Here is a 25,487-nt window from a genome sequence, read left to right as displayed (position 1 = left end):
AACCCATTCTAGGTACGCAGGACTGTTTGTGCTAATTGAGTTGTGAGCACTATGTAGATGCCAGGGACAGGAAGGGACAGGCTTTTCAGGGCCATGGGCTGGTACAGACAGTGTAGGGGGTGTGGCAGTTGATTTTCTGGGGCTGCGTGATGAATTACCAGACATTAGTTTTCTTAAAACAACAGAGATTTTGCTTAGAACACCAAGCTAACAGTTCTGGGCCTAAAAGGCTGAAATTGAGCGGTGAGCAGAACTACTGACTCCCTGATGGTTGTGGGAGGTGACTTCGTCTGGTGGTTTCTAACAGTCCTTGGGGCTCCTAGGCTTATATTGCCGTCTTTTCCTGTGTGTGTCTATGCTCCCCACATGGTTTTATAAGGACATCAGTCATTAGATCAGGCTTATTAATTCTGGATGACCTCATCTTAATTTAGGCAATTATATTCACAAACAACCAATTCTCCAGTGAAGTCACATTCTGAAGTTCTGGGTAGACACAAATTTGGGGGAGGGTAGAACTCCAACCCAGCCCAGACTCAAGGTTGTGGGAGAATAAAATAATAATGCTGGGAATTTGACAGCACCAGATCTCACAGGTTCATAAACATTTGGCCAAAGTTTGGCCGTTATTTTAAAGGCAGTGCATCGCTGCTCCACATTTCTGAACAGAGAGACGTGAGGTTAGATCAGTGCTTTTAGAAGTTGTATGGTGGAGATGGCTTCAGACCAGGTCTTGAACTAGTCAACAGCAGGGGGAATGGCACAGCATGGCTGTTTTGAATCGATCATCTGGAGAAAGGGCATAAACGACTCATGGATCAGTCCGGCCAGAGCATGTATGCGCTGAAGGGATGCTGAGTCACTGAGGTGAAGACACAGAATTCACCATGGCTAAAACCCAGGATGCTTTTTGTACAGTCTGAGCTGTGTCTCAGTTAAACTGAGGTGTTGTAATAAAAAGCCTCAGAAGCCAGGCGTGGTGGCACATGTCTTTAATCCCAGCACTCGGGAGGCAGAGGCAGGCGGATTTCTGTGAGTTCAAGGCCATCCTGGTCTACAGAGTGAGTTCCAGGATAGGCTACAAAGCTACACAGAGAAACCCTGTCTGGAAAAAACAAGAAAAAAAAGAAAGCAAAAGCCTCAGACCAGGTGTGAAATTCACTCTGTTGTCAATTTGACTGGATGTAGAATCATCAAGAAGATGAGCGATGAGCGTGTCTGGATTTCCAGAGAGCTTTAACTAAGAAGACTCAGCCTGAGTGGGGTGACATCACCCATGGCTGAGTCCTGAAGACAATTCTTCCTCTATTAAGTTGTTTTCTGTCAGGTATTTTCTCATGGCAATAAAAAACGGTAACTAATAACGCATTGGGTAACTTACGAATGAAAAAGTATCGCTCAGCATTTTGGAGACTGTGGAGCCCAAGACTGAGGTGCCAGTAGATCCCATATCTAGTTGGCTCCCTCTGCCTCAAGGATGGCACCTTCCGACTGCACTGACTCCATGGAAGGGGCGAGGCTTCTTCCTTCAGCTCCTTTCATAGGTGCTAATTCCATTCATGAGGATGACGCCCTCACACTTAATGACTTTCCCAAAGTCGCACCTCTGAGCACACGTTCAGATCTTAGCAGGCAGTTCAGATAACACTTGAGGAACAGAGAGAGAACAGGTCTCTCTTACATCAGGTAAGGTGAAACTCCAAGAAATGTGAAGGAGGACACTTTGTTGAAAGACTATTTTAACTTTCATCCAAACAATAATTTCCATGTCTAAGGCTCAAGTCAGGAACACCCATGTTCTAAAAAGCCCCTTTCTCCTCTCTTCCTCCCATTTATGCCCCAAGTCTTCTGCTTTTACTAAATTCCAGAGGTCAAGGAACAGTCTTCAGTGCATCATCAAAAAGTGGGTGACACCCATCGCCTCAGGTAGCAAATGCCAGAGTAGTGAGGACTGTGTTCAGGAACAGAGCTGCGTGCGCCTGCACTTCCCATCACAGATGGAATCTCCTACAGAAAAGACAAGAATGGAAATTAGCAACAAGCAAGTTAATGACCAAGCTCTGTGCTATCCCCGCCTCCCACAGAGGGTGCCAGGGCTCAGCAAAGTCCACAGATGGAGCCCACTTAAGGAAAATGGCACTTCCTAAAATCCAGTATGGCAGCCACGTTAACTGTCAACCTGGAGAAGAAAACAGAGAGGCCATTACACAGAGGGAGCTCTGTGGTGGCCTGCCCATGAAGGAAAGCTGTTCCCCAATCCCACTCCACTCAGGTACAGACACATATGGAGGAGGAAAGTGCTCCCTGGAGTGGACACTCAGCAGAAAGTCCTCTGGCTTGGTGCACCCTGTGTCCTCCTCCAGGCCACAGCAAGTAGGCCTATGGCAGCTCACAGGCTCATTTATCTGCTCACCCACCTAAGCTGTCCGGCTTTAGACACCCGAGGCGGTTAATGATGGGGAAGCAACTAAGTGCACGCTCTCCTGATAGGTGCGATGCCTGCTGCTTACAGATACAGGGACTGCATTGTTGCTAACTGCGCTTTTCTCCCAATGAGACAGAGATTAATTACAGGATCTATGGGAAGAATTCCATTCATGAATTTGGGTCCTTGCATTGGAGGAGGCAGAGACAAATCTGGAGCGCACCCGCCATGATGCCTGTCAGGGGAGGACGCAGACAACAGATGGGCTTTCAATGCACACATTTCAGAAGACTGTTTCTTCTTTCATGGATGGAAAAGCAAGCCCACCAGGCTTTTTAAGGAGCATGTGTAGATGCAGAACAATTATGCCTGCTGTCTGCATTTCAAAGTTGCAGCAGGCCTGGCTCAGTAATTGAAAGAGAACTTGAACTTGGAACTCATCTCCTAGAAGTCACTTTTGCGAATTACTCTTGGGGGTTGGCTCATCAGTCAACAAAACAACCGTTATCACAAACCGGACACTCAAGTACAGCTATCAGCCCGTGCCCCTTTCACTCACTCCAGCCCATTAGGTTACTCCCATTGACCTTGAGAGTGGACTCCAGTGACCTTGAGAAGGGGAAAAGAGGAAGCTAGTAAAACCGCTGCACTGACTCCCCTCCCTGAAAGGTGGACATACCTTTGTAAACTGCTGCTATTTTGAGCCAGAGCTTCCTGGTCAGCCAGAGAATGGAGGGGCAGATGGGCTGAGTGTATCCTTGGCTCCTATGCAGGGTCTTAGGTCCATAGGCCGCACAAGCCAAGTCCAGATCTCTGCTCCTGGGAAGGCTGACCCAGCTGGCATCTGAGCAGGAAGGATCCTGAAATAAGAATAGGTGGGTGTGGCCAGAGAAAGAAAGCAGTCTTTGTATACATTCTTGTTAATTCTATGTTCTGTACCTTGTAACCGGAGTTTCTCTGTCCCATCCCACTCCTCAGCCTCTTCCAAATAAATATTCAGAGGTTTATATTATTTATAAATGTTTGGCTGATGGCTCAGGCTTATTACTAACTAGCTCTTACATTTAAATTAACCTATTTCTATTAATCTGTGCATTGCCACATGGCCTGTGGCTTAACAGTTCTCTGGCATCGTGTTCCTTGGGAGGCTGGATTTAATTTCTCTGACTCTGCCCTTCTTCATCTCCATCTTTAGTTTGATTGTACCCCTAACCTTATTATGCCTCACCATTGGCCAAACAGCTTTATTTATCAGCCAGTGAGAGAGACACATATTCACAGCATACAGAAGGACATCCCACAGCAGTGCCTAGCTTGTCATTATTTCCCCAGCATCCAGAACATTGCCTGAACATTCTCACATCTCACCCAAGAATCCCTCAGTAGAGTAGAATGTCTTAAACTTCAGGGCTCATGCTTAGGGTACAGGTTTATTGGGCTGCCATCTGGGAATAGGGCTGGGGTGAGACTATCTGAAGTTTTACTACCCTATAAACTGCTCTTCAGACCTAACTTCTAGAAGCAACAGAGTTTCTAAGAATAAGCCTTATTTCTGGAATACAAGCAGAATGAGGCACAGAGAAGCTGAGTCCTGAAAACAGCATCTTGTTCTTGGTTTTGATCTGTCTTCTCTGATAGCCAGTCGGTCATTATTTACTCATCAAAACAAACTCTTAGGAGGAGGAGAGGCATTAGGCTGTCTCCCTGTCTTGTACTGAGAATGATCTTTTGTATATTCTATTTTTGACAGCACAATCGAAGTTAATCAAAGGCAGAATGTCCTACTTGATTATAGAAGCCCTCCTTGAGTTAGAGCCGTCAAGTGGGAGGCTCATTCACAGTGTTGTTTGGCTAACACACGCAGGCCTCTTGGGTGGAGCTGTTTCTCAGCTTCCTAGTCATTGAAGCCACATTGGTAGTGTGGGATTAACCATATTGGGAGTATTTACACCACAGCAGTTGGAAAATCCCATAGTGGATGGCTTTTGTGCATCATATACCAGCCCAACTGGCTGTGGACTGACCTGTTGCATCTGCTCAGAAAGTACAACTTACTTTGGAGTTTAAAGGCATGTAAGAGAAGAAAAACTACTAGAATGAGGTGACATAATCACTGGAGTGAAAGATAAATGCACAACCAGCTGTCCTTATGGGATGCCATGCTAGAAGGACAAATGTGACCTACAATGTACTTCAGAGCCTTCTGGGCACTCATTGACAACTTACAGTTTACAATGATCCTCTGATACCACCTGCATGAATCTTCTCACCTACCCCATTGGTCGGCAACATCAGCCAGCAAGCACTTCTAGAATTCTTTGTGTCTACGGTTGTACCTGGCATTGATGGGTGTGCAAAGATATTTGAAGACCTGCCCCAGATGAGCTGGGATAGAAGTAGAGGAGGGATGGAACCAAAGGCTTTGAGCAAATCCACGAGCAGCAAAGTAAAAGGCTGGGGGCAACCTGGAGTCCACAGCCTGGACCTTCTGGAGTTAGGTCCCTGCTCATCCACAACCATACCTGTGTGCCTCCTTCCTTCCCACCATCAGCCTCACTACACTCCAGTATCTCACTCACACCTGAGTCTCCCCTGAACAGCTTCACAGGCCAAGTCTATGATCTGCTTGTCTTTGTGGCCACTCTGTACATCACAGTTTCCAATAGATATCTGACATCTGGCAAGCTTGATGGGTGGAAGACTAAGTGAACAGATGGATGGATGGATGGATGGATGGATGGATGGATGGATGGATGATGGCCTTCACCTGAAATATGGCCAGTCCTGAGTAAGGAAAGAGGCAGGTATCCAGGGCAGTTCTTAGCATAAACTAAAACCTAAAAACACCATAACATGAGCTTGAGTCAGGGGCTATGAGGAGTCAGGGCACCTGAAGCTGGAAGCTTGTGTTGGGGAAGCATCAGGGAGTAAGGTTGAAGGGGGAAGTGAAATGCAGATCAGCTTGAACCTGGCTGAGTAGGTCAGAGATTTTCTAATTACATTCTGCCAGAGAACCCCAGGGCTCTGCAGAAGCACTTCAGGAGTTCTGTAAATAATTTAAATTTAATTTCCCAAATTACATATTTTAAACAGTAATATGATTACACCGGCACACACAAATTTGGTTTACACTAAATTTTAACACATTGTCGACCCCCAGTGAGTTAACTGGTGCTGCCAGAACAGTTCCTTCATTAAGACCTGGGCTGGAGCTGTTGAATGGAAGACTATTCTGAGTCGGCAGCATGAACGGCTGTTTTAAGAGGATGTGTCTAGTCTTTCCCACTCTGTGCAACTTAAATCAAATACTATCATCATATGCTGGGGATAATGGAAGACTTCCGTTTTTTTCCGTTAACCCAGATTTCGGATTTTAATGTGCACCCAAAATAGCCTCTTTAGATTCATTGCCTGACTTCATTGTACTCACGAGGGTTCAGTCATTGAAACTCATGAGATAAACTTGCATTGATGTTGCAAAGTACCTAAGCAGAAACATAGATCTTAAAACCTCAGGAGTCTTACAAGGATAAACACAAGGGGCAGCTAAGAAAATCCAATTTGCCCTCAAAAACCCAAATTGACCATTTTCTAAAGAGTAGTAAAGCCAAAACTTCTATGGGGTGAACAGTTTCTTTGTTTGGGGAAAACACTGTTGTGGAATAGAATACCCGTTTAAGTATGTAAAGGTGTGCTGCATTTGTTCATGATACATTTGTTTAACTATGTAAAGATGTGTTGCCATTTCACTTGGTCTGCCTAAGGCACCTGATTGGTCTAATAAAAAGCTGAACAGTCAATAGCTGGGCAGAGGAGGGATAGGTGGGGCTGGCAGGCAGAGAGAAAAAGGGAGCCAGCCAGCCAGCCAGATACAGAGGAAGCAGGATGGACAGTATGTAGATGAGGTAAATGAGCCTTGGGGTAGCACATAGATTAATAGAAATGGGTTGATTTAAGTTAAAAAAAAGTTAGCTAGAAACAAGCCTAAGCTAAGGTTGAGCATTCATAATTAATAACAAGTTTCCGTGTCATGATTTGGGGGCTGGTGGTCCAAGAAAGCCTATACAAATATCCAAGTTGGGTTCCTAGATCCAGCCAAAGAGCTCAGTTCACTTAAGAACCAAGGGGGATGGGTGGCTCTCATTTCTCCAACAGTCTCTTCCCTTTAGTCACCAGGGAAAGAGGAGCAGACAAGGAAGAACCAGACAGGCCTAGTAACCTGTCCAGGAGGTTTCTTGGTCTGCTAGCTTCTGGAGTCTCCTGACTCCAGACCATCAGCTCCTGGCTGTAAATGGCAGTTGGGACCTGGGCTTAGGAAGACACTCTTTTAACAGCTATTCACAGCTTTGACATACCACAGAAGTTTCAGCCAAGATACCATGGGACAGTCCTGATTATAGATCAGCCTTACTTTAAAAACATTTTTTAAATCTTTATTTTTTAAGTGTTTGAATGTTTTGCCTGCATGTATGCCTAGAGCCCTCTGAGACCAGCTTTCCTGGCACTGGAATTATAGACACATTTGTTGTGGGATGTTCTGTATGGCAAATGTGTTGCTGATTTGTCAATAAATAAAACACTGATTGGCCATTGGCTAGGCAGGAAGTGTAGGCGGGACAAGGAGGAGAATAAAACTGGGAAGTGGAAGGCTGAGTCAGAGAGACACTGCCAGCCGTCATGATGACAAACAGCATGTGAAGATGCCGGTAAGCCACGAGCCATGTGGCAAGGTATAGATTAATGGAAATGGATTAATTTAAGCTGTAAGAACAGTTAACAAGAAGCCTGCCACGGCCATACAGTTTGTAACCAATATAAGTCTCTGTGTTTACTTGGTTGGGTCTGAGTGGATGTGGGACTGGCAGGTGAGAGAGATTTGTCCTGACTGTGGGCCAGACAGGAAAACTCTAGCTACACACATTGTCATCCGATGTGTGGGTGATGAGTCTTAAACCTGGGTCATCTGCAAGAGTAGTAAGTGTTCTGAAGTGTTGAGTCATCTCTCCATCCCTGGTCCTTACTCTCTTAAATGAAGCTTATTACAAGTGTAATTCAATATGACTTCAGACTTATATTTGTAGACCTTGGAAGGTGTTATGGTTTGCATATGAACCCCCCTCCCCCAAGCTTGTGTTCAAAACTTGGTCCCTAAGTGGTCAGAGATGAGGCTCTGAGAAGTGGTTGGGTGATGAAAGCTTGGATCTAATCAATGGATTAATCCATTGATCAAGTCATAACATGGTGGCAATACTAATAAGGAGATGGGCCCACGTGAAGGCATTAGGTCACTGAAGTGTGCCCACCTGTCTCTGCCTCTTGTCCATCATGAGATAAGCAGCTTTGAACCAACACATGTTCCTCACCATGAGCCTGCCTCACCACACACAACCCAGACACAGCAGAGCCACATGACCATGAACTGAAAACCCAGAGACCACAGTGCAAAATAATTCCTTCCTCTCTCAAGTTGTTTTCTTGAATGTATTTGTAGGCATTACACCAGTGATGAAAAAATGACTCAGCATGGAAACTCAGCCACAAGCATTCTTTGTCAGACCCGATATCCAAAGTTTTATTATTTAAAACAAAATCTGGTTTGTGTTTAACTCATAGTCAGGAGCTTGAAAGTGAGAGTCAGAAGTGACAGGAATGAGAAAGGTCTTCATGACACTGTCTCATAGCACTCAGTGTCTGTGGGGCCAATGGAACCACGTGTAACTCCTGAGGAACCGTGTCCACAAGGACAGCGGTCTGTCTGAGCAGGCCAATGGTCCTGATGCCCTCCCACGGGCTGGTCTTGTGCCAGCTGTCTCCATCTTCACTGTGAAGTCCTAGGACGTGGTTGTTACTATGGTACCGACTGCTGTTCTGAACTTAGGTGTACTCAAGAGAACATAGTCTCTCAGAGATGGAAAAACCACATGGTGGCCAATCAGAGTGGCTCAGAGGAGCAGACCATAGGACAGGATCAAAGGGTCTCCCTGACCCCAAACATCTCACTCACAGACCTGCACTGGGGCCATAATGATGCCAGCACTGTAAGCCCTTGGACTCATGAAGGGCTGTCATGTTTGTGGAGATGCTCACCCTGCAGCACTACATTCTCAGCTATTGAAGAGCTGTTGAGATCCTTCACCCAGCCCTGCCAAGGATGCTCTCCAATATGGACTGGGATAGTTGGTTTAATGGAGGAAACACAAGTACCTTTCCCTCCCATCCCCTTATCTGAGGGATAAAGCATTGGCACTAATTACCTGCCTCTACCCCTTCTTGCCCGCAGCCCAGTCTTTGATCAAGCATTTAACAGATTGTTTCTACATGAAGATCACTGGTCTGATTGCTGTTGTTTTAATTTTAATTGCTGGGATGCTCTAACCCCAATCTCTAAATTGCTTAGAGGCAAGATGGTGACTTTACTTCTCCAGGGTAGCATTCCCTCTCTGACTCCCTTGGTCACACTTTCCTGGGCAGACTTGCTGTTATGAGTCCTGGGGACCAGCATTTACTGTCTACTCTCTGTGTGGGCCTGTGTATGCTCTTCCACTTGACTCACAGCTCTGTGCTGTCCAGTGTGGTAGCCACCAGCCATGTGTGGCTGCGGAGCCCATGGCTGTTCTGAACTGAAATGTGCTCTACGTAGACATGAGAATCATAAGATTAAAAGCTGCTCTTTTTAATCTACTGGCTTAGGTGAGAAATTGAATTTCATCTATTTTCTCTGTGTCTTTTTGTTTTGTTTTTGTTTTTTCAAGACAGGGTTTCTCTGTGTAGCCTTGACCTGGAACTCGCTCTATAGACCAGGCTGGCCTTGAACTCTCAGAGATCCACCTGCCTCTGCCTCCCAAGTATTGGGATTAAAGGCATGCATCACCACTGCCTGGCTTCTCTGTGTCTTTTAATATATCATTACTAGAAAACTTAACAATATAAGCTTGGCTTGCACTTATGGCTCTTAATTTATTCCTTTAGTGCAATATTGTTCAAAATAATCACAGGTGCTATTACTCTTAGTTCTCAGGTGAGGGCTGTCATGTGAGGGCAGAGGTTAATGCAAGACTCAAAGGTCACGTGGCCATAACTAGAGGAACAGTCATCTGACCCCAGGTCTGTCTAGCTCTAGACTTTACAAATACATGGGAACAATGTGTTTTACCATCACTCAAATTTACAACTCACTAAATGTACTTTAATTCCAAACAAGAGATTAGAGACCACCCATGGGTTAGAGGAGAGAGTGTGTCTATGTCTCAGACCAGATCATAAAATCTCAACACTCCTTGGACCCGTGGTGTTCAAGTTCAAGCCTGGGCCCCAGCACGCACTCTCTCTGCAGCCTACCCACACTTCTGGTTCATTTGTCACTTCTTAGAGTGAAGCATACAGTTGTTACTCCATTCCAGTTTGCTGATTGATGAGGAAAGGTGAGGAGATATGCTTTGATATATTCTGAAGGTCACATAGAGGTCAGAACAACAGCCTCCTTGTGCAGACGGAATGACCAGAGCCAGGGACAGTGGCACTCGTGAATTGAATCAGGACCTTCCACCTTGTCATTCCTATTTATCAGCCTTTAATAAAAGGCTTTTCCCTCTCCCTGGAGGCTGGAGGAGCAATATTATATATCTGTGGTTTGGGATCTGACAGGAAATTAGTAATTTACCCAAGGAGGTTGGGCAGGGGAAAGGAGAGAGAACAGTCACCAGCTAAGATTTGTGAACATTTGCTAAAGTGTTTTTGAGAGTCCCTTTATTTCTAGAAACAACCAGGAAAAAAAAAAAAAACAGTGTTTGAAGACGAAGCTTTTATTCCTAGTGTTGAAAATATCCACCCGAGGTGGGCTTGTACAAGCGTCACAGAGGAAATTAGGTTTCTCTATTTCGCTGCAAGAACAAATGTTTGTAAGTACAGTGCTAGCAAGGTCCCCTGGTAAAGAACATAAATAAAGAATTTTGCTTTGTTCTCCACCCATAGAAAAATGAACGAAACCTTGGTGTATATGCATTGGAGGTGCTGGGGGGGTCCCGAGAGCTGGAAGGAGCCCACAGGACACGATTAAGAAAAAAAAAAAGTAAAATTCCTCTTCCCCTTTTGTCTGCCTGACTTAAATCCCAATTAAAACTTTCCTGCCATTTGTGGGGCTGCTGACAACAGGTTCCAAGTCACTGACCCTGGCTGCTGTCCTGTTCCCAGAATACCAATGTAAGGCTTCCAAACTGCCCTTGGTGCTAATCAGAGCCCCCAGGGACGGAGCTCTACAGATTGCTAGGGGCTCTGATCCAGTGTGTTCATTCATTTATCTTGTTTTCCCCCCCCGACATGCTTGCTGTCAGTTGCAGAGCTAAATACTGAGGCATTCTGAGGTGGTTAACTTCAGCTGAAGCTGAGAAAATAGCTTTCGGAGGCCCTCATCACCAAATCAATCTGCCCGGCAACCCCCTGAAACTACAATAATATGTTCTCACAAATTCTCTTCTGGTGCTTGACGGCCCCAAGAAGTTATTTTTTTCAATTTAGTTTAATTTCTCTCTCTATCTCTCTCTCTTTTTATTTTTGCAAATTGAGTTTTTATTTCCCTTGTTCATTATTCAAAATTCCTTTGGAGGCAAAGTTTGTAAAAAAACCTTGAGTGTTTTTTTTTTTTCTAGTGTTTAACCCTATGCTGCCCTGTACCTTGTTCCTTGTGTCTCGGCTTGCAGAGAAAACAGGGTCAAAGACATCCTAGGTCAGCTCTCCAAAAGGCTGCCCCTGGGGGCTAACTCCCTGGTCCAAAGGGATTTGTCATGCCATGTACTCTGTGCCTTTGAATTCAATGGGAGAAGAGGGGACAGCAGAACAGGACTTCACCACATTCACTTTGGGTATTAGAGCAAAATGGGGAATCGGGAAATGCCCAGGCCAAACTCACAGCTGTCCAGTTGAAAATTAACATGAACCACATATAAAATTATAATTTGTTCATAGCTATATAAAAAAGTAAAAATAAATCAATGAAATTGTTTTAATAATACATTTTACATAAGAAAATGTTTCCCAAATAATATCACTTCAATACAGAATAAGCATGAATTATTAATATAGGTATATTACTTACAGCCACAGTGCTCAATAGCCCCATGCTGGGGACCTACCACACTGGGCACCGTACTCCCACAGCTATGCCTATTATCTGGTTAGGGACGCATGTGTGAGGTTTAGGAAGGATTGTGCTGGCTCAGCATGGGATTTACATTCCGTGTCCCTGGTGTCTCTGCACTAAACTACTAGAGAAATGAATTGGATGATCGTGATTGGAGAATGCAGTTGCCAAGAAGTTTCTCAGGGGAGCTAGGACTCAGAGGATGCCATGGATTAGCCAAGGACACAGGGAATTATAAATGAGATTGGCAGCATCAGCACTTCCAGTGGCAGGGAAACTGAGGCAGGACTTTGCCTTGTACATGAGCAGCTCAGGGAGGTAGCTAGCACGTGAGGCATGGCCTGGGGGCAGCCTGTCCACAGAGGGTGAGGCTGAAGGTGGGCTGGTGTCACAGCAGGCTTTAGAGACACCTGTGGCACAGCCCAGCACAGGAGAACAAACGGTCCCGGCTCCAGTGCTGCCGGTTGGTCGGTTGGTTTTCAACTTGACACAGGCTAAGGTCTCTGGGCACAGAGGGAAAGCTCAACTGAGAAAATGCCTCCTTCAGACTGGCCTGTGGGCAAGTCTAGGGGGCGCAGTTTCTGCATTAGCGATTGATGTGGCAGAGCCAAGCCCGTCGTGGGTGGTGCCACCCACAGCGGAAGGTGTAAGACACTCAGCTGGACAGACGCCGGGAAGCAAGCCCATGCACAGCATCCCTCTGTGGCCTCTCCTTCAGCCCCTCCCTCTAGGTCCCTGTCTCGAGTTCCTGCCCTGACTTCCCGCAAATGATGAACTGCGATGTGGAAGTGTGACCCCTTTCCTCTGTTGCTTTTGGTCATGGTGTTTATCACAGCAACAGAGAGGCCCACCAGGACATTAGTCATTCTGGGGTTGATGCCTGTTGCTGCCACTGAGGGGCTGTGGGTTTGGGTTTAACTTCCCCTTGAGCTTTGCTTCTGGGGAATGGCGGCAAGCAGGCCACTCACCCTACAGGAGCGTTGACAGGGTCATAGGATGAAATTGCTGGTGCAGGGCCTGCATCATCATCATCATCTCCACACTGTTCTCTTCCGTGGTTTCCATTGTACGGCTGGCACCGCGTGTGCTTCTGTCAGGGTGAGAAATTCTAGAGCCTTCAGTCACGAGGAGGAGGAAGGCAGGCCACAGGCCTCCGTATTGCCTCCCGTTTGTTGTCTGGGTAGACAGGTCAGCGGATGTAATGCGCGGCTTTGTTAGTCTCAGACTAGCATACTTTACACCTGTCTGATCACCTCAGTCCTGGCCCTTCCTTGTCAGGCCTTTTCTCCAAAAATCCATAAGCTAGCGAGATACAGTTCTCCTTAGAAGAAGGAGGGGGTTGCAACCACATGTGGGTGTGTGGGCGGGCATGCGTCTGAGACAGAGCTGAACCTCACAATATCCACGTTTGTTCTTTATTTCTCTAAATTTAGTTCTTCATTGGTGCATGCCTGCTATAATTGTATTACAAGCTCGAATCAATCTCATGCCTTCGTCTGCAGTCCCCATGAAGGAGGTGGGTAGGCACGGAGCCCTCTCTCTCCTTTCTTTAGTGAGCCCCTCCCATGTCACTGTCATTCCTGGTGTTTCTTAAGCTTTTGCAAGGTGCCCAGAGGTTGCGCCTATTTCCTCTAACTGCATAACAGGTGGACAAGGTGGGAGCTGTGCCTGTTGCAAAGGCTTCTAACGGCGAGAGAGGGGCAGCATCTTTGCAGCTCTCGTTTCAAGCCTCTGAGTTACACTCACCCAGAGAGAAATAAGCTTTGTGAAGACACCGGGTCTGCTAGCGAATTGACTGCTTCCCTGCGTTTGACTGCTCTGGGCACTATAATTTTGACGGCAAAGTCAGACAGGTTGCTCAGTTCAGATATGTATCTGTAACAGCAAGTTAAAACAGTCTTTCACTGGAGGCTGTACCAAGACAGCCCAACAAATTAATTGAGAACAACAGAGACAGTGTGGAGGGAAGAGCAGAGCGCACGCATTTTATCATGGTCACTTGTGGTGTTTTATACAACTACTGTTCTGAGTATTTCTTCCTCTTTTCCCCTGCCTCTCTCCCTTCCTTTGTAATCGTTGCTTTTCCTGTTGCAACAGGAAATAGAGTTCCTGGACAGCAGCAGCTCAAGGAATGGAAGGTTTTCTGCGGCCATGATGCAGAAGTCGTGAAGGCTGAAGCATGAGGCTGCTGGTCGCACTGCATCTACAGTCAGAAGAGAGGGGTGGGAAGCCATGCCCACACATCCTTTTTCTGTATTTTTTCTCAGAGTGAATATAGACTTATTGAGGGAAAGAGAAGGACTCCCGAGAGTGGGGAGGGCCTCCCAGGGAGAAATACCCTAGCAGGTCAGGACCCAAGCTCATGCAATTTCACAGCAGGCATTCCAGCCGCAAGCTCACCAGGGCAATCCCTCTCAGGCCTAGCAGAAGGTGACCTAACATAGACAAGCCCTCATGGGTGTGCCTGGAGGTGTGTCTCCTTGGTGATTCCAGCTGCTGTGAAGTTGACAACACACCATCACGGCTCCTCTCCTCAGCCTCTTCTCATCCTTCTCCCCTCCTCCTTTTATATCTCTCTCTAAATAGCATTTTAATTGTATTTACTTGTTTATTAATTTATAGTGGGGGGGCACAGGAATGTCATGGTGTTTGTGTGGAGTTAGAGGTGATTCCAGGGATGAAACTCAGGCCCATAGGCTTGGCAGCAAGCACCTTTAGCTGCTGAGCCATCTTGCTGGCCCCCTCTTCTCCATATCTTTATCAATAGTATGGCTATTCTTGGTAGTAGCATTCATTGAAGCTCTAACTAATTACTAGTTATAGTTTAAATAACTAGTACATCCCTCAAAAAAGAAAGGAAAGGAAAAGAAAAGAGAAGAAATGGAAAGAAAGGCTAAGATGAGAAAAGATACCATGGTCCAAAAATGATGCTCATTTTTGCATCTCCAAGCTCTAGGCTTCTCTATGGGTGTTATTCTGTTCTCATGGTTCCCACCCAGAACTCAGATTTTGTTTGATTGTTCTAAGAATTTCCAATCAGCATGTGTGTTTGAATCTACTCAAAAGTGAAGTAGAGCTTTGAATTCTGCCATACAGAAACTTCACCTTCCTCCAAACACCCACCCACATGCCACCTCCTGCTTCTCTCAATGCCCCCAGTTACTCTTGTGGGTTCCTGTAGAATTCATCACCTTCTCCTGGTGCTGTGACTAACGGGGCATGCTAAGCCCCTCCAGAGTCTAAACCAAGAAGGAATTTTTTTTTTTTTTGGACAAAATTATGAAGACCATGCGAGACACTGTCATGTCATGTGTCCTGTTATATATGGAAGCTCAGCAGTCTTCTCACAGTGACACTGCATGATCACTTCCATCACGGTGCTCAGAGTTAATGGAGAGTGAGTTCATGGTTTCACCTTGTCACCTGTATAGTTCCCACTGTTCCATCACCACCCTATGACGACACTGAACGGGCTGGAGTGAGAGGAAACTGAGTCAGGCAGAGCGTTCCTCAGCCTGAGCTCAGTCTACAGAACAGGTCCCACAAGACATTGTCTCTGAAGGCAGAGCTTTCCGAGTGAGTTGCACAGATGAGGTCTCCTGGGAGGGGAGCAAGGCTAAAAGCAGCGATGGCCAGCAAAACTTGCTGAAGACGGCAAGGGAGGAATTGGACCTGGGATGGGCAGGCAAGGACAAACACAGCAGAGCAGAACAGGCCATCAGAGGACAGCGACATGCAGAGGCGGGAAGTGGCTGAATAGGTGGTGTCAACAAAGAGAAAGGGCGCCAAGCCTGGAGCAGGTAGGTCCCGCGCCCATTAGACTGTACATCTAGTGCAGCAGTCAGAAGTCCACTGGCCGGGCGGTGGTGGCGCACGCCTTTAATCCCGGCACTCGGCAGGCAGAGGCAGGCGGATCTCTGTGAGTTCGAGGGCAGTCTGGTCTACAGAGCAAGATCCAGGACGGGCACCAAAACTACACAGAGAAACCCTGTCTCAAAACAAAACAAAACAAAACAAAAAACAAAGTCCACATGTGTGGGTAAAAGGGTGGTGGCACACACTTGTAACTGCAGCAATACCCAGGGGTGGAGGCAGGGAGGTCTGTATGCTGTATCTTCTCAGATGTGCGGAGATAGAGTTCAAGGCCGGCCTCGGCTACACGAGTCCCCACCTTCTCCCCAAAGAGAAGGGAAACAAAAAAAGTTTGCATATGGTATTTAAATTAAAGTAAATCTAACCAATTACAGTGGGCTATATCAAACATTCAGCTCCTTGGTCTTAAGAGTCACATTGCAAGATCCCCTGTCTAGCCAACGTCTTGTTGGATGGACATTGTGCATCTCCACCCCACGGAAAGTTCCAGTGGGGCAGCCTAGGATGCACGTGCCATGCTGAGCACTGGAGACTTTTTTTGAGCAGTTAGGGAAACATTTAAAAACATTTAAGCAGGTTACAGGAGGGTAAAGCAGCTTGGCTTTTTTGATGAACACTTGTTCAAGATTTTATTTAACTCATTAATTAGTGAAGGAACCAGTAAGATGTTACAACCTGTTCAGTAATTGACTTTTTAATATTAAAGCGAAATTCATAGAACATAAAGTTAACCATTTCGAAGTGATTAGTTTGACACCTTGTGGCTGAGAAAGACTTTAATTTTTTTTAATCCAGTGCCGGTGTGAGGAGTGCAGGAGACAAGGAGAGTTGGAGGTCTGCTCTAGGTCACCAGGCTTGGAAGATTGCTCCTTTACCAGGGAGGCAGCAGTGGGTGGAGGAGGGTGAGGGAGGGAAGTGACCTTGCTGGGAAGAGCCCACCAGACATACGGACTTCCTGTCCAGTAGGGAGGTAACTGCTCTGGCCAGGCAGCAAGCTCTCTGCTTGGTACCGGCGGTGAATGACACAGGTATTAGAGATGGGGTCTGAGAGATGTGGGATCAGCATGGACAGGCTGACCACAGGACAGACAGGCAAAGCAGAGCATGAAGGACCGCCACAGGCCAGCGGATCTGCAGGAGAAGAGAAGGTGGGAAATGGTAGGAGGAGGAGTTGGTTCTTCGTGCAGGTTTTCCAGTGCCCTAGCTCCACGCCAGGTCCTGAGGCCAGGGCAGCAGTGATCAAAACCCCAGCAGCTTTCAGACTCCCGCTGCTTATGCACCAGAGAAGAAGAAGACAGAGCACAGGCCTGGGAAACTGGCCAGGATTACCAAGTGCTCCAGAGTACGGTGATGAAAAGTGTAATATGTTAGGGCTTGGCAAGCAGGCGGCAAGCAGGTCCAGGGCTTAGAAGGATGGCAATACGGGGAAATGAGGAAGCTGAGCCAGGGGAGGTGGCAGGGAGGCGTGGGAGCCGGGAGGAGGAGTGGGAGCAGGGAGGAGGAGGAGCAGGGGGGAGGAGTGGGAGGAGGAGGAGTGGGAGCAGGGAGGAGTGGGAGCAGGGAGGAGGAGGAGCAGGGGGGAGGAGTGGGAGCAGGGAGGAGGAGTGGGAGCAGGGAGGAGTGGGAGCAGGGAGGAGTGGGAGCAGGGAGGAGTGGGAGCAGGGAGGAGGAGGAATGGGAGCAGGGAGGAGGAGTGGGAGCAGGGAGGAGGAGGAATGGGAGCAGGGGGGAGGAGTGGGAACAGGGAGGAGTGGGAGCAGGGAGGAGGAGGAGCAGGGGGGAGGAGTGGGAGCAGGGAGGAGTGGGAGCAGGGAGGAGGAGGAGCAGGGGGGAGGAGGAGTGGGAGCAGGGGGAGGAGTGGAAGCAGGAAGGAGTGGGAGCAGGGAGGAGGAGGAGGAGCAGGGGGGAGGAGTGGGAGCAGGGACGAGGAGGAGCAGGAGGGAGGAGGAGTGGGAGCAGGGAGGAGGAGTGGGAGCAGGGAGGAGTGGGAGCAAGGAGGAGGAGGAGCAGGGGGGAGGAGGAGTGGGAGCAGGGAGAAGTGGGAGCAGGGAGGAGGAGGAGGAGCAGGGGGAGGAGGAGTGGGAGCAGGGGGGAGGAGTGGGAGCAGGGAGGAGTGGGAGCAGGGAGGAGGAGGAGCAAGGGGGAGGAGTGGGAGCAGGGAGGAGGAGGAGCAGGAGGGAGGAGGAGTGGGAGCAGGGAGGAGTGGGAGCAGGGAGGAGGAGGAGGAGCAGGGGGGAGGAGGAGGAGCAGGGGGGAGGAGTGGGAGCAGGGAGGAGTGGGAGCAGGGAGGAGGAGTGGGAGCAGGGAGGAGGAGGAGCAGGAGGGAGGAGTGGGAGCAGGGAGGAGGAGCAGGAGAGAGGAGTGGGAGCAGGGAGGAGTGGGAGCAGGGAGGAGGAGTGGGAGCAGGGAGGAGTAGGAGCAGGGAGGAGGAGGAGGAGTGGCTGACACCATTAACTTTGCAGAAGCCTTAGGGAGAAAGGGAGGGATTGAAAAGGGGTCTGTTGAGGAGGACTCAGATCTGAGAATTGTAGTTCGTGGGAGACAACCAGAACAGCAAAGTGGAGGACAGCCCTGTGTGGGAGTCAAGTTCCCTGACACTGTGCTCAGGTCAGTGGGGCTTCTGACGCACGTTATAGGATTAAAGGGTTATGCACACTCCTGGTAAAACCTCAGAGAACAAAAGAACTCCCACCCACTCCCAGAGGCAAACACTGGTGCCAATTCCTTTTCAGTTCTGTATTGTTTTAGATTATATACGTATGTGTGCATGCATGTGGGTATGTGCATGTGAGTGCAGATGTTTGCAGAGGCCAGAGGCATCAGATTCCCCTAAGGCTTGTGTTATAGCAGTTGTGAGCCATTTGACATGAGTTCTGGGAACTGACCTCTGGGCATCTGCGAGACTAGTATATGCTCTTCCCTGCTGGGCCACATCTCCAGCCCCTGGAGCTAGCTCTTGATGCATCCTTCCAGGAATACTCTAGACATATGCAACTGTGGTGTGTGTTTGTGTGTGTGTGTGTGTGTGTGTGTGTGTGTGTGTGTGTGTGTGTGTGTGATGTTGGCCCCTCTTCCATCTTTATTTACATAGTTGGGAACATGCATAACATGCATAATTCTGCATCTTGCTTGGTTTGTTTTATACACAAGCTTTGGAGATCATTTCCGTAGAAAGGGAAGAATCTAATTATTTTTAATGGGTACAATTTTTAAATGTGCTATAAGCTTTTAACAGCTTCAATTCACAGGTGCTTAAGTTGTTTCTGCTTTTTTTTTTTTTAACACATGACATTGCAGAGAATATCTTATACTTTCCCCCTTTGTAATTGTGGTAAAAAAATACATAATGTAAAACAGACCATTTCAATCATTTTTAAAATGTCTTCTAGTAGCATTTAATACATCCACAAGATTGTGCAAGCATTCTGACCCATTTCCAGAACTTTCTACCATGCGAAGCCTCCACTAAATAAGCTTGCTTCCACCCTTTCTCCACTTTACATTCTATGAATCCTACCTGCTCTAAGTACCTCACATCTATGATGTCACACAGAGTTGAGCATATGTCCTTGAGATTCTTCCTTGTTATAGCATAACTTAGATTTTCCTTTCTTTTTTTTTACGTGTGTGTGTGTGTGTGTGTGTGTGTGTGTGTGTGTGTGTGTGCATGTCAGAGGACAAGCTGCTGGGGTCAGTTCTCTCCTTCCACTTCTTGGTTCTGGGAATGAACTGAAGTCATCAAGCTCGGCAGCAAGCCTGCAAAGCCATCTCACCAAGGCATTTCCCTCCTTCTCAGGGTGAATGTCCTCCGCTGCGCGTTCATCCTGCTTAGTCACTCATTTGTCCATGGACGTTTGGTTGCTCCCATCCTTCAGGTGGCATAAATAATGTTACCATGAACACATGTGCATGCATTTTTTTTCTTTTAGCTCCTGCGTTCAGTTCCCTTAACAACCTATGCCCAGAAATGGAATTTTTCGTTCTTATGGAGATTCTAGCTTTAGTTGTTTGTGGCGCCGTCATGCTGTGTTCCACAGTAAGTCAGCATTTTACATTCCTGCCAACAAGGTGTATCCTTCACCCACACACTACTTCCCCTTCTTTCTGAAATGGCTGTTGCCATCCTGTTGGGAACAAAGTGACTTCTTACTGTGATTTCCCCTTGTGACACCAAGCGTCTTCTCCTGGGCTCCATGGCCACCCGCAAATCTTCTTTAGGCAAGTATTCCATATCTCATGTATGTGTAAAAAGTCAGATCATTTGTACATTAGCATTTTTTACACAAGATATATTCCCATCTCTGGACTTTCCAGATCAAATTCTGGTGAACTTGATATAGTTTCAACTTGGTAAGTTGTACCAACCAATTGTACATTCTATGGAATTCTGTGTGGGCTGACTCATGCAGTGTGTGCTCTGGTCTCTTGCTCGCTTAGCCTTTGGAGATTCATTGTGTTTATGTCACCAGCTCCTTCCTTTTGGTTACTGGCAGAATTCCTTGTGAAGATATGCCATGCTTTGGTGTATATCTTAACATCTTTCCTGCTTTCTTTTTCCTGAGACACAGACTTGCCATGTTGCTCACACTAGCCTTGGATTTGTGGCCTCAAGGGACTCCTCCCTCAGCTTTGCGAGTAGCTTGCAAAGATTATAGGTACCAGCAGGCCCAGCTCTGAAATTTATTTGTAGTTGTGTTACTTTAAACAGAGCTGACATAAATTTATTTATGCCTTTATGTAAATATGCGCTTCCACCTTTTGTGTTAATGAGTAGAAATAGGACCGGGTCTCGTGGTTACCAAATTTTTAAAAGAAATTGACAAATTATTCCCCAAAGTAGGTGCAATGTTTTGTGTGCTCAAGAGCAGCACGTGTGGGTTCTTGTTGATTCATTTACTGTCAGCAGGCTTTGTAATTTTATGAATAACAATTAATGTATAGTGGCATATCAGTATGGTTTTAATTTGTGTTTTGCTGATGACTAATGACATGAGCACTTTGCATAAGCCTTTTTGCTACCGTGTTTCCTCTGGTGAAGCACCGTGCTGCCTTCATTATCGAGTTGTGTTCTTTCTATGAGCAACACACATTTTTTGCTAGTATTATCCTGTGCTTTATTTCTCATTTTTGTTTTTCTAACTGTTTTAAAGACACTTCAGATTTCACAACTATCCATTGCTTCCTTTTCAATCTGCTGGAGTTTGTGTCCTGTTGAAGACATCTTTGTAAAAGTCAAGGTCGCTAAGATTTTCCTCCTATCTTTCCCTTTGAAATATAGTAATTCTCCTGTTTGCCTTTATGTCTATGCTCTGGTCTGGAGGAGTTCTTGTATTATGTGAGGTAAGGGTGGGAATCTTTAAGTTCTCGAGAGACTATGGAGTTATTTCAACACCTCAGTAAAGACTGAATTGCTGTGACGCTTCTGTCAGAGTCAAATAGAGCCAAGCAGATTGGTTCCCAGAGTGTGGCCTGTCACACTGACTCTGTCTACTTTATGGTCTCACCTCACTGTGGCAGTCTTAAACCATACAGGTTTTATAAATATGTAGCGGTTATTCCATGCCTGTATTGTAGTCTTGTAGTGTAGCAATAGAAGACTACATTTTATTTCCATTGCATTTTTATTCCTTCTCAATGCCATAAAGTACTTTGATCATATTCACCCTTGTCATCCTCTCTGATTCCTCCTTCACGCCCATCAAACCCCCTTTCATTTCTAACATATCCCCTTGCCACTTTTATGTCTACTTCTGTGACCCAATGTGTCTAATTGGGGAACCAATGTATCCATTCCAGACAACAGCAACAACAAAACAACTAAGAAGTTACAAAATGTCAGATGAAGGGCTGACTGAGCTTTTCACCTTGATTTCTGAAGGCTGTTTCTGGTGGCTACAGAGTTCAATGCTGAGAGCTCTGGAGACACTAAAGACGCCGTCCAGTATGCTCTGGCTGGCTTTGCTTCTAAACTTCTAACAGGGAAGCTACATTCCAACCCCTGCTCCTCCGTGTTTATTCCTTCTGTTGGTGTGGTGGATTGAATGAGAAAAGTCCCCCATAGGCTCGGGTGTTTGAAGACCTGGTCCCCAGTTGGTGGCGCTCTTTTGGAAGCTACGGAACCTTCAGGAGGTGCAGCCTTGCTGGTGGAAGGGCATCGCCTGCCTGCAGGAGGGGAGGCACCAACTGGTCTTTTTGTTTTTCTGGTCTATTACTGCTTCTTGTTCTATTTCTCTGCCTCCCGTGTGTGGGGGGAAACGTGACTTCTCTGTTTCCTGCGTGTGTTGAGGGGGGGGGGATGTGACCTGTTTCCTGTGTGTGTGTTGGGGGCATGTGACCTGTTTCCTGTGTGTGTTGGGGGGGAATGTGACCTGTTTCCTGTGTGTGTATTGGGGGTGATGTGACCTGCTTCCTGTGTGTGTGTTGGGGGAATGTGACCTGTTTCCTGTGTGCATGTTGGGGGTGATGTGACCTGTTTCCTGTGTGTGTGTTGGGGGGAATGTGACCTGTTTCCTGTGTGTGTTGGGGGGGGGATGTGACCTGTTTCCTGTGTGTGTGTTGGGGGGGGGGGAATGTGACCTGTTTCCTGTGTGTGTGTTGGGGTGATGTGACCTGTTTCCTGTGTGTGTGTTGGGGGCATGTGACCTGTTTCCTGTGTGTGTGTTGGGGGCATGTAACCTGTTTCCTGTGTGTGTTGGGGGGGAATGTGACCTGTTTCCTGTGTGTGTTGGGGGGGAATGTGACCTGTTTCCTGTGTGTGTTGGGGGGGGATGTGACCTGTTTCCTGTGTGTGTTGGGGGGGGATGTGACCTGTTTCCTGTGTGTGTGTTGGGGGTGATGTGACCTGTTTCCTGTGTGTGTTGGGGGGGGGAATGTGACCTGTTTCCTGTGTGTGTTGGGGGGGATGTGACCTGTTTCCTGTGTGTGTGTTGGGGGTGATGTGACCTGTTTCCTGTGTGTGTGTTGGGGGTGATGTGACCTGTTTCCTGTGTGTGTGTTGGGGGGGGAAATGTGACCTGTTTCCTGTGTGTGTGTTGGGGGTGATGTGACCTGTTTCCTGTGTGTGTGTTGGGGGTGATGTGACCTGTTTCCTGTGTGTGTGTGTTGGGGGCATGTGACCTGTTTCCTGTGTGTGTGTTGGGGGCATGTGACCTGTTTCCTGTGTGTGTGTTGGGGGCATGTGACCTGTTTCCTGTGTGTGTTGGGGGCATGTGACCTGTTTCCTGTGTGTGTGTTGGGGGCATGTGACCTGTTTCCTGTGTGTGTGTTGGGGTGATGTGACCTGTTTCCTGTGTGTGTGTTGGGGGGGATGTGACCTGTTTCCTGTGTGTGTGTTGGGGGGGGAATGTGACCTGTTTCCTGTGTGTGTTGGGGGGGGAATGTGACCTGTTTCCTGTGTGTGTTGGGGGGTGTGTGACCTGTTTCCTGTGTGTGTGTTGGGGGGGATGTGACCTGTTTCCTGTGTGTGTGTTGGGGGATGTGACCTGTTTCCTGTGTGTGTGTTGGGGTGATGTGACCTGTTTCCTGTGTGTGTTGGGGGTGATGTGACCTGTTTCCTGTGTGTGTGTTGGGGGGGGGATGTGACCTGTTTCCTGTGTGTGTTGGGGGGGGGGAATGTGACCTGTTTCCTGTGTGTGTTGGTGGGGGTGTGACCTGTTTCCTGTGTGTGTGTTGGGGGTGATGTGACCTGTTTCCTGTGTGTGTGTTGGGGGAATGTGACCTGTTTCCTGTGTGTGTGTTGGGGGCATGTGGCCTCTCTGCTTCCTAAGTGCCAGGCTCACCTGATGTGCATGCTGCCATACCATCCCCACCGTGACGAACTCTGAAACTCAGCCAAACCAAACTGCTTCCCCTTAATCTGCTTTCATCGGAGTATTTTATCGCAGCAACAGAAACCTAACTAATACAGCTAGTGTTGTATGGTTAATGTCGCTTGACAACTTGACTAGACCTGGAACCAACTAGATAAGCCACCGGGCCACCAGATGGGATTTATTTGAAGTGGGAAGACACACCCTAAGCGTGGCTGGCACCTTCCAGATGAAAAACTTTGCTCTTGACCACTTGCCTTTGTGGTGCTGGCAAGATCATCTGCTCTGTTCATTGTGCTGTGAATTCATCCCCAATGCTGTGGCCTTTCTCTGCTGACGTCAGAATGCAGCTTCCTTTGCTGTCCAAGGTGGACAGTGTTTCTGCAGGTGTCCTCCAGACCTGCAGCAGCAGACTGGACTTGCCGAGATAGCCAGTCTTCCCAGCCTGGGAAGACTAGCCACATCATGTGCGCAAATCTAATAAAGCCCATTATTATATTTCATTCTATATTTATGAGTATTTTGCCTATGTGCATGTCTATACACCACATTCAAGTAGAGGCTAGAAGGGGTCATCAGCCCCCTGGGACTGGATTTTTTGGGTGACTATGAGCCATGATATGCATGCTGGAAATGGAACCTGGGTCTTTTGGAAGAGCAGTCAGTGCTCTTAACCTCTGAGCCATGTCTCCAGTCCATATTTCAGTCTACCTGTTCTGTTCCTCTAGAACCCTGAATATATCTGGTTTTATGATTTTTTTAAAAAGAAATCATTGCTTTAACAACTTGATTATGACACAGTATACTGTGTGTGCTGGTATATTACACATGCATGTGTTTGGATACTTACTTGATTATGATGCAGTATACTGTGTGTGTTGGTATATTACACATGCGTGTGTTTGCTTACTTGTTGGACTTGAGGTTCCCTGAGCTTCTTGAATTTGTGAGTTTATAGTTTTCATCACATTTGGGGGAAAGTTAACTACCCTTTCTGCAAACATTTTGTGTATTTCTTCCCTTCGGTCAGAGAACTTGACGTCGTACAGAGTCACTGTTTTCTGTGTTACTCTGGTCCTGGCCTTGGCCCCTCCAGTGCTTCATGGTGGACATTCGCTATTGCTCTGTCCTGAAATTAGCTGGTATCTTCCTATGCACTGTGTCTGCTGTCGGTACTGACCAGCGTGTCTTCCTTCTCACCATGGTCATCGTCTCCAGAAGTTCGAGTCTTTCATTACCCACAAGCTCTCTTTGTTGTGGAACCTAACTCCATCCACTTTACGTCCTTGGCTTTCGGCTGCATCCCCTCTGTCTGTTGTTATCTCTGTGTAGGAGTTTTCTCATGGCTGCTTTTCAGACATTGTGATTTTTCTTTGTTTGGTGCTGGGTACCCTGTGCTCCTTCCAGAGATTTCTGCCCCTACCCATGACACCTGTATGGCTGTGGCTCCTTGTCTGAGACAATGCCCATTTCTGATGCTAAGGTGAAAGATCCAGTGTAAGGAAACCAGGTGGTTCTCATTCTCGGTGGCTTTCTGTCTGCCATGCTGCAGACACCCAGCAGGGGTTGTCAAATGAACTGACAAATGGATGATTGGACAAAAATTCAGATGCCCCTTGTTTTAGTTGCCCATTGTGTAACAAATTACTCCTAAATGTGATTGTTTAAGACAGCAGTGATCTATTATATTCCATAGTTGTGTGGCTTCATGGAGTTCATCTGTAAGCTCTTTTGCTGGTCCTACTAAGGTCTTGCAAGTAATGTAGCTGGAGAGTTTCTCTCCAGCTTCCACCAAGCCCCGGCAGTCCCATAGCCCACTTATAAAATAAACACACAGACACTTATATTATTTAAACTGCTCGGCCATTAGCTCAGGCCTACCATTGTCTAGCTCTTACTCTTATATTCAGCCCATTTCTGTTAATCTATATGTTGCCACGTGTTCCATGGCTTTACCTGCTGCCTTTATATCATGCTCCCTGGATGGCAGGCTGGCATCTCCTCCTTTCCGCCTTCCTGTTCTCTCAATTCTCCTCTCTGCTAGTCCCGCCTATACTTCCTGCCTGGCTACTGGCCAATCAGTGTTTTATTTATCAATCAATCATCCATAGCAAAGTGGTCTCCATGAGATGTGTCTACAATCATCTGGAGGCCAACTGGAATACTGAGGTGCTGAGTCCCCCTCTCCCTGTGACCCCAGGGTCTTTCTCTCCACAGGCTTTCTCCGGCACTGGTAGGCTACACC

The 25,487-nt window shown here is 47.2% G+C and overlaps 1 long non-coding RNA gene across 1 annotated transcript; it reads right to left on the bottom strand.

Moving 5' to 3' along the window:
• Positions 1-1,722: 1,722 nt before the first annotated feature.
• LOC131905060 (uncharacterized) lies at positions 1,723-13,451 on the bottom strand. The gene is made up of 4 exons (XR_009377844.1): positions 13,308-13,451; positions 12,530-12,651; positions 3,105-3,285; positions 1,723-2,007 (listed from the first exon to the last, which is right to left on the bottom strand). It is a non-coding gene; the product is annotated as an uncharacterized LOC131905060 (long non-coding RNA).
• Between the last annotated feature and the right edge of the window lie 12,036 nt (positions 13,452-25,487).

Source organism: Peromyscus eremicus, chromosome 1 (genome assembly GCF_949786415.1).
Source record: "Peromyscus eremicus chromosome 1, PerEre_H2_v1, whole genome shotgun sequence".
Lineage (NCBI taxonomy): Eukaryota > Metazoa > Chordata > Mammalia > Rodentia > Cricetidae > Peromyscus > Peromyscus eremicus.
This window is presented reverse-complemented; position numbering and strand designations above follow the sequence as displayed.